The 8,936-nt window shown below is 41.8% G+C and overlaps 1 pseudogene; it reads left to right on the top strand.

Annotated features, from left to right (window-relative positions):
- The first annotated feature begins 5,839 nt into the window (after positions 1 to 5,839).
- Positions 5,840 to 8,680, top strand: LOC120061568 (annotated as a pseudogene).
- The last annotated feature ends 256 nt before the right edge of the window (positions 8,681 to 8,936 follow it).

The following is an 8,936-nucleotide window of genomic DNA, read 5'->3' as shown; positions in this document are numbered from 1 at the left end:
GTGGACAACTACAAATATCTAGGTGTCTGGTTAGACTGTAAACTCTCCTTCCAGACTCACATTAAACATCTCCAATCCAAAATCAAATCTAGAATCGGCTTCCTATTTTGCAACAAAGCCTCCTTCACTCATGCTGCCAAACATACCCTCGTAAAACTGATCATCCTACCGATCCTCGACTTCGGCAATGTCATTTACAAAATAGCCTCCAACACTCTTCTCAACCATTTGGATGCAGTCTACCACAGTGTCATCCGTTTTGTCACCAAAGCCCCATATACTACCCACCACTGAGACCTGTATGCTCTCGTTGGCTGGCCCTCGCTTCATACTCGTCGCCAAACCCACTGGCTCCAGGTCATCTATAAGTCTCTGCTAGGTAAAGCCCCGCCTTATCTCAGCTCACGGGTCACCATAGCAGCACCCACCCGTAGCACGCGCTCCAGCAGGTATATCTCACTGGTCACCCCCAAAGCCAATTCTTCCTTCGGCCGCCTCTCCTTCCAGTTCTCTGCTGCCAATGACTGGAACGAACTGCAAAAATCACTAAAGCTGGAGACTCTTACCTCCCTCACTAGCTTTAAGCACCAGCTGTCAGAGCAGCTCACACATCACTGCACCTGTACATAGCTCATCTGTAAATAGCCCATCCAACTACCTCATCCCCATACTGTTATCTTTTTATTTATTTTGCTCCTTTGCACCCCAGTATCTCTACTTGCACATTCATCTTCTGCACATTCTACCATTCCAGTGTCTAATTGCTATATTGTAATTACTTGACCACCATGGCCTATTTATTGCCTTACCTCTCTTATCCTACCTCATTTGCACATGCTGTATATAGATTTTGCTACTGTATTATTGATTATATGTTTGTTTATTCCATGTGTAACTCTGTGTTGTTGTATGTGTCGAACTGCTTTACTTTATCTTGGCCAGGTCGCAGTTGCAAATGAGAACTTGTTCTCAACTAGCCAACCTGGTTAAATAAAGGTGAAATAAAAAAATGAGGTGAGGGGCTCAACTCATTCCCCATTCTACCTGTCTGTCTCGAACAGGTGCTTTTGATTGGGCCTCCGCTATTTCTATGATAAGTAATGGTTAGAACTTACCTTTGATTCCTCATAATTTAAGAGTTGAAATGTTAGTTATTTTTTGTGTGCTCAGGAACGGAGCATGTCAACCAGAACTGCATTCGTCCTTGTGTTTGTCCATCCTTTGTGTTGGGTAATGTCAAATTGGCTAAATCAAGGTCCTTATGGGAAACTTGTTTCTGATGAGGAGATGCATATATGTACACAATTACATGACTGTAGCTCAAATGGGGCAGGAGATATGCTTGTTCAAAGTTTAGTGTGGAACAAAAAGTATAATTTGCAGAAAATCAAATAGATGTAGCTTATAGGTCCTTATGGGAAACTTGTTGCTTATGGGCTGAAATAAATGTCTCGTTTGAGCTATGACTGTAGCTCAAACGGGACTGGAGATACGCTTGTTTAAAGTTCCGAATTTCAGTTGATTACTATAGCGCCCCCCTTGGGACAATCAGTGTAATTTTATAAATGCTTGACCTCTATGGCAAGACACAAGTTTCGTCAAAATCGGGCCAGTGGTGCCTAAGATATTGCGTGACTAACTGATGAATGGATGGAGACATATCCATCGTCCCTCTCGAAATTCATTTTGGGGGACAACAAATGCAAACTCTGTCATTTCTGTTGTAGCCAAACAGAGGACGTGTTGCTACATGGCAAGTATCTGGCATTATTGAGGCCTGGCTTAATTCTGCCTTCATAACCAAGTGGGAAGGTGGTATTAACCACATACGACTAGGAAACACCTGCTTGAACTCGTTTATCATCCCAGAGCTCCGAATTCTCCAACATGCTGACCTCTGACGTCAACTAGAAGGAAATTGCCTAGATAACAGTATTGTCAGCAGTTAAATGTAACATCAAAACATTATTTATAAAAAGCAATCTTTAATATAGCTGTGAGCAGCAATGAATGGGGTTCACAAGATGACAGAAAGGACACAAGATCAGTTGGATAACAAATCAAGCACTATCATGTAGGAGCTTTCTTCCTTTATGTGCAATCAGTGGAAAAATTACCATGTTGATTTTACCCTCAGTTGGTACACTCAACATTAACGTTCCAAAATACTCCAATACACTCTCACAGCTGTAATACGCTGATACGCAAGCGGCAAGCCTTCCGGTTTCTAAATTTACAGAATAAAATATCAAATTTTCACTACATTCAGACCACATAATAGGGCAAGAATATGTGATTATCCAGCTATACTAATCAGGATATTTCATATTGTTTATCTGCATAATTAAAATTTAACATTAATTTGCATGAGACAAAGTCCACTTAGTTATTGCTCTAGTCTCCTATGGTGCCACTGGTACCAATTTTAGCATATTCTAGCATATGTGACCCGATTCAGGAAAGTAGGCGTATGTCGCAAGTCACGACTTCACGGGAAAGCAGTTTGAAAGTAAAAAATATGTTATCAAAATGCATTTTATCAGTAGATGCATATTAGCACATACTATATGCTAATATGTGACTCACCACCTGGATTTGGTCAAAATATGAATTTCTGTTTTTATATTGGATAAAAGTAGAGACTCAGGGCTACAAAATGGTATATCATACACTGCATTTGAGGAAAAATGGGAAAGTAATTCTGCTTTGAAAGTTGATAAACTTTCTAGACTCACTTTTGAGAAAATGGCATTTAAGTGTTTTAGTGAAAGAGCTGTTCTTTGTCTACACCCATTCAGCATCTTTCACACCCTCTTAAGCTTTAGCACCACCCATCTCCTTGCGTTCAGTGGGCACACAACACTCTGGCCGATGATTTGTTTACCTCTGGATAACATGAAAACAGCCTAACCAGCTCTGCTTGCAACAATTTCATTATGCCTTTTTGCCGACATTTACTGACACCGGCCATATTCAACGGGACATGTAGCTAGCTAATGTAGGTACATTAGCTAGCTACTGTAGGTAAACAATTAACCTAGCTAGATAAACAACATGTAAGATCACACACATCATGTCACGTTAGCTAACGAGCCAGCCAGTTAACGCTAGCTAACAGTACACTTTAGCTTGAAATGAAACCACTTTCTGTCAAAATTAGAAACGTGTAATATCTGAAAATGTAGCTAGCTAGACTATCTTACCTGTGTACATCATCATGCATGATGGACACGTCTCCCTGTCACGGAATAATGCCACAAATGCCCTTAGTTTGAAGACATAATCCGGAAACAGGTGTTTTCCCATCTCTTTAGTTATCATACTCTAATTCCACTGATTTCAAAACTCGATCCTCCAGAAAGTGGAGAGCAACACGCATGCAGCTACATAAACAAAAAAGCCATGTTCGACAGGAATCTGCTGCCATCTAGTGGCCAAAATCAAAATGTCAGCTGGGCTGGAATAATACATTATGGCCTTTCTCTTGCATTTCAAAGATAATACAAAAAAAATACAAAAGAACAGTTGTTTTTTGTCTTTGTATTATCTTTTGCCAGATCTAATGTGTTATATTCTTCTACATTAATTTCACATTTCCACAAACTTCAAAGTGTTTCGTTTCAAATGGTATCAAGAATATGCATATCCTTGCTTCAGGTCCTGAGCTACAGGCATAGATTTGGGTATGTCATTTTAGGCGAAAATTGTTCCTTTTTTAAGAGGTTGTCTTTGTCTTCTTCAACCTCGTGTTGCATTTGGGGTCTGCAGCACTGGTCATCATAGTCTGGTATGTTCATTCTTAATTCACATGCTTCTTACCCTCGAGTAAAAAAGGGCATTTCCGTCTTTATGACACACTCTTGGGGTTCCCTGGGGCATAGCTAGTTACGAGGCAAGGTATTAGAATTTAGTATGATCTCGTTTAGACAACTAAAATCACAGTATTAACATCACAGACAATCTCTTTCATCTGGATATTTTCTACACAATGTGAAGTATGTAAACATCATATACACATTATGAAAACTTTTCAAGTTACAATGTTTTCGTCATTTCACTTTTACATTTACATTTAACATTTACATTTAAGTCATTTAGCAGACGCTCTTATCCAGAGCGACTTACAAATTGGTGCATTCACCTTATGATATCCAGTGGAACAACCACTTTACAATAGTGCATCTAACTCTTTTAAGGGGGGGGGGGGGGGGGGTTAGAAGGATTACTTTATCCTATCCTAGGTATTCCTTAAAGAGGTGGGGTTTCAGGTGTCTCCGGAAGGTGGTGATTGACTCCGCTGTCCTGGCGTCGTGAGGGAGTTTGTTCCACCATTGGGGTGCCAGAGCAGCGAACAGTTTTGACTGGGCTGAGCGGGAACTGTACTTCCTCAGAGGTAGGGAGGCGAGCAGGCCAGAGGTGGATGAACGCAGTGCCCTTGTTTGGGTGTAGGGCCTGATCAGAGCCTGAAGGTACGGAGGTGCCGTTCCCCTCGCAGCTCCGTAGGCAAGCACCATGGTCTTGTAGCGGATGCGAGCTTCAACTGGAAGCCAGTGGAGAGAGCGGAGGAGCGGGGTGACGTGAGAGAACTTGGGAAGGTTGAACACCAGACGGGCTGCGGCGTTCTGGATGAGTTGTAGGGGTTTAATGGCACAGGCAGGGAGCCCAGCCAACAGCGAGTTGCAGTAATCCAGACGGGAGATGACAAGTGCCTGGATTAGGACCTGCGCCGCTTCCTGTGTGAGGCAGGGTCGTACTCTGCGAATGTTGTAGAGCATGAACCTACAGGAACGGGTCACCGCCTTGATGTTTAATAGCATCATAAAATAGACATTCATTTTCATATTCCATCCATCATTATTCCCACCCATTCGAGTGATGAAATATATTGTCCAAGAGTCCATTTATTTGACATTGTAGTTTTGGGCAGTAGACTCTCCCTAAGGCAAAAAGACATTCCAGACAACCAAACGAGGTGTCATATATGCCCCACATTCATCCCTCATCCCCTCTGTGGGAGGGAGAGAGATCTGTAGAGCTGATCCACCGTAACCTGATCCTTTGGCCCTCCCAGGAAAGTCATGACAATGGTTTCCAGTTTGCATAAAGTCCAGTGAAGTTCCTTGAGGTCCGTCGTGGTATCGGCTTGAGGGGGGATATACAAGTCCGTAACTATAACAGAAGATAATTATCTTGGGAGATAATACGGTCGACATTGGATTGTCAGGTATTCTAGGTCGGGTGAACATATGTTATCATAATTACACCATGAGTCATTAATCATGAAACATACACCCCCGCCCTTCTTCTTCGCGGAGAGATGTTTATTCCTGTCAGTGCGATGAGCTGAGAATCCAGATGGCTGGACCGACTCCAACAGTAGCCATGTTTCCATTAAACAGAGTACGTTACAATCCCTGATGTCTCTCTGGAAAGAAACCCTTGCCCTGAGCTCGTCAACTTTATTATCCAGGGACTGAACATTAGCGAGTAATATACTTGGAAGCGGTGGGTGGTGTGTGCGCCTCCTAAGTCGGACTAGAAGACCGCTCCGAGTACCTCTCCTTCGCCGGCATTGTTTTGGGTTTGGGGCCTCTAGAATCAGTTCAATTGCCCTGGGAGGTGTGAACAAAGGATCCGCTTCAGAAAAGTCGCATTCCTGGTCATAATGCTGGTAGTGCTGGTGAGTTACCGTCGCTCTGATATCCATTAGTTCTTCCCGGCTGTATGTAATAACAAATAACATTTTCTGGGCTAACAATGTAAGAAATAATACATGTCGGCGCCATCTTTTGACATGAAAGAACCTGGAGAAATCGATGAAAGGTCCTGGGAAATCATCATGAGTGCAGACTGGAAGGACTATGAATGCAGCTACGCTGAGTTTGGTGTCAAAGACTTCCATGTAATGCTGAAGAAACTCAGTGAGAAGAAAAAGGAGCGAGAGGAGGAACAGGCCAAGGTTTGAGACTTGGGACCATTCGGTATGTTCTAAATGTTTTCTGTGTGTACTGTTTCTGATCATATAGCTCATGGACCGTGTGAAAACCTACATGACCACTATAAACCTCAGGGTTCATAATGTCTAAAAGGTGGCCCTGATTCATTTGAGTGTAACCAGACAAATACATTTGAGTCATTATGGCAATAGCCTTTACTCACCATTTGACTATTCCTCCTATCATTTCATTATTTTAACCTCTATTTCTCTCCACTTCCCTCCCTCTCATCCATTCTTTAATCTCCACATGTGTTCTCTCTCTTCCCTGTGAAAGTCAATGTGCATATTGCCTCGACCAAATTCGGGAGATCTCTAGAGACGTAGAGAAAATTGGCAATGCTAAAAGAATTGTGTGAATTGGCAAAACAGAGCCAATTCTATCTTTTGGCAGGTCAAGGGGGCACTTGTGCAATCATTGGCGATGAATGCTGTACTTTTGTCCCAGATCACTCTTATAATATGACTGATCTTCCCGAATACATTGCCACTGTTGCTAAGAATAATTCCCCACAACCAGAGCATGTGCCTGCAACTTGTTTGGAATCCCTGTTTGGAAGTTGGTAATCCCAAGTTCCCAAATAGGCAGCAGCACGTTTTTTTTCTTAGTTTGCCTAATTGTGTTATTTAACATGTTGTGTATTTTTTTATAAATTCACTCCCATTAATATAAGTAAAACCTTTATTATGATTTATTATAATGATGTATCTTGATATAGAAGCTAAAATCTATTTGCTTACATTAAAATGTAATGATTATTATCACACAATTTTTATGTTTGTGCTTTTCTATTTACCAATTTCTGTGTTCTATTCAGGTGCTTTTCTAATAACTAATTTACATGTTCATGCAAGTGACTGATTGAACAAATCTTCACTATCAGTATCTGCAGTACGCCCAGAACCTTGTTTTGAGAAAAGGATATCTCAGTTTCAAGGCCTCACCTCACGAGGCTTCTTCTCTCTAAGCTATTGGTCTGTCACATGAAGGAAGCAAATGTTAATGATTCATTAATTATGAATGATGAATAAGCTAAATCATGCATTATATAAGTTGTCTGTATATAAAAGTATTAATGGGACTGCCCAAGGTGGAGCTCCTGATCGACATTGGTTGGAACCTCTCCAGCGTGCTGGTAATAAAGAATGATTCATTTAAGATTGACTTTGAGTGTCCCTGTGTAAGAATTTCCATGACATATTATTCACCAATAATAAGTTTCATGGTGGTGAGAGCAGGAAATTCTGTCAGGATCCTCTTAAACTTTGAGGTAAGAGGGTAAGAGGTAAAACTGGTAACTCATCTTTCTCTAAACACTGTTATCCCCAGATTGTATTGGTAGGTCTTTCCGGTAGTTTCCTGGAATTGGCTTATGCTTGGTGTTTTCAATCCAAATAATGTTCTAATCATCTTGTTATTAACAGGCCTCCCCATGGCCAAAAGTCACGTGGCTGAAGGATGATGTTCCTGTGCTGAAGCGGGTCAGTATCTCCAACTCTGAATCTTCATCTCCGCTACTGATCACTTCATCTGAGTGCTCTGATTCAGGGATCTACACCATAGGGGTCAAAAACCTGGTGGGCCAGGAAAGCTTCAGCGTGGAGGTTAGGGTTACAGGTACAGTAACATACAATGAAGCTCTCCCAGTCTATTTCAGACTGAGAAGGGATTGGAACTTAGCCTCACAAGATACCTGATCTCCTACGTTAATGGTTTGCAAAATGTAAGCTTGCGAGATCAGGCGGCTTGCGAGTCTAATTGGAACTTGCACAAGATGAAAAAGATGGCAAGGGTCAGCACTCACAAATAAAGTATTTTAAATATCAGCAGTCACAATGAACATCGGCCATGATTGATGCAACAATTCTCACATAATGAGAGAATTTCCTCCCAAAGTGTTAGTTACATCCTACTGACTCTCATGTCTCTGACACTGGCACTACATGATCCCAAGCCCCCAGGACCAGTAGAACTTGAGGAGAACGTCCCAGGCACTATGACAGTGATCTGGGAACCATCCCCTGATGAGAAGTGTGACGATCACCTCCGCTACTCTGTGTCTAAACGAGACTCCATCAAAGGCTCATGGAGCACAGTGGCCGACAGGCTCTTCAACAACAAGTTCACCACTTCCGTGTCTACGCTAAGAAGGACATGGGCATATCTGCCCCATCTGAGTCACCCACCTGGGGAAGTAAGAGGAAGAACGCTATTACCAGCCAAGTAAAGAGATCAATTGCCAAGTCATATAATCAGCTCATATGATAGACTGGCAATACTAACAGTATAATCAATAACAGCTAAGTCATTAAGCTCAACATTAAGTACTAATGTGTTATACCTGTTTATTATTATTATATTTATTTATTATATGTATTTATATTATATGTATTTATTTCAAACAATCTATTAACCCTTTATAAAATGCTACCATTTTAACGTATGCATTACATGACATGTGAGATGAGCATTTGACCTCTGCCCTGTCTCTTCTCTAGGAACATTTGTGGTGAATATGCCAGCCTACAAGACCTGTGATTTGCGGACTGCTCCATCCTTCCTTGTGCCACTGAGACAGCACACAGCTCCCAAAGGTTACGAATGCTATATGTGCCATAAAGGGAAATCCAAAGCCTCGCGTCACCTGGTACCGCAACAACATCAGCCAAACACCAAATACTTAATCACCATCTGTGGTGTCTGCTCGCCATCTGTGGCGAGTACACCATCCAAATAGAAAGTGCCCTGGGGAGGGCCGAGTGCTCCACCAAACTCAGTCAGAGATGAGAGCTCAACTGACCTGCTCTGACAAATGTGTGTAGTACCTCGGTGTGAGTCGGAATATAATTGAATGTAATGTCATTGAATGTTGCATGAAATAGAGTTATATTGTTTCTCTTTCTCTCACAGAATGAGAAACATTGTGTTTTTACAGTGCTT

This window comes from Salvelinus namaycush, chromosome 16 (genome assembly GCF_016432855.1).
Source record: "Salvelinus namaycush isolate Seneca chromosome 16, SaNama_1.0, whole genome shotgun sequence".
NCBI lineage: Eukaryota > Metazoa > Chordata > Actinopteri > Salmoniformes > Salmonidae > Salvelinus > Salvelinus namaycush.
Note: the sequence above shows the minus strand (reverse complement) of the source record. Positions and strands in the feature narration are given on the sequence as shown.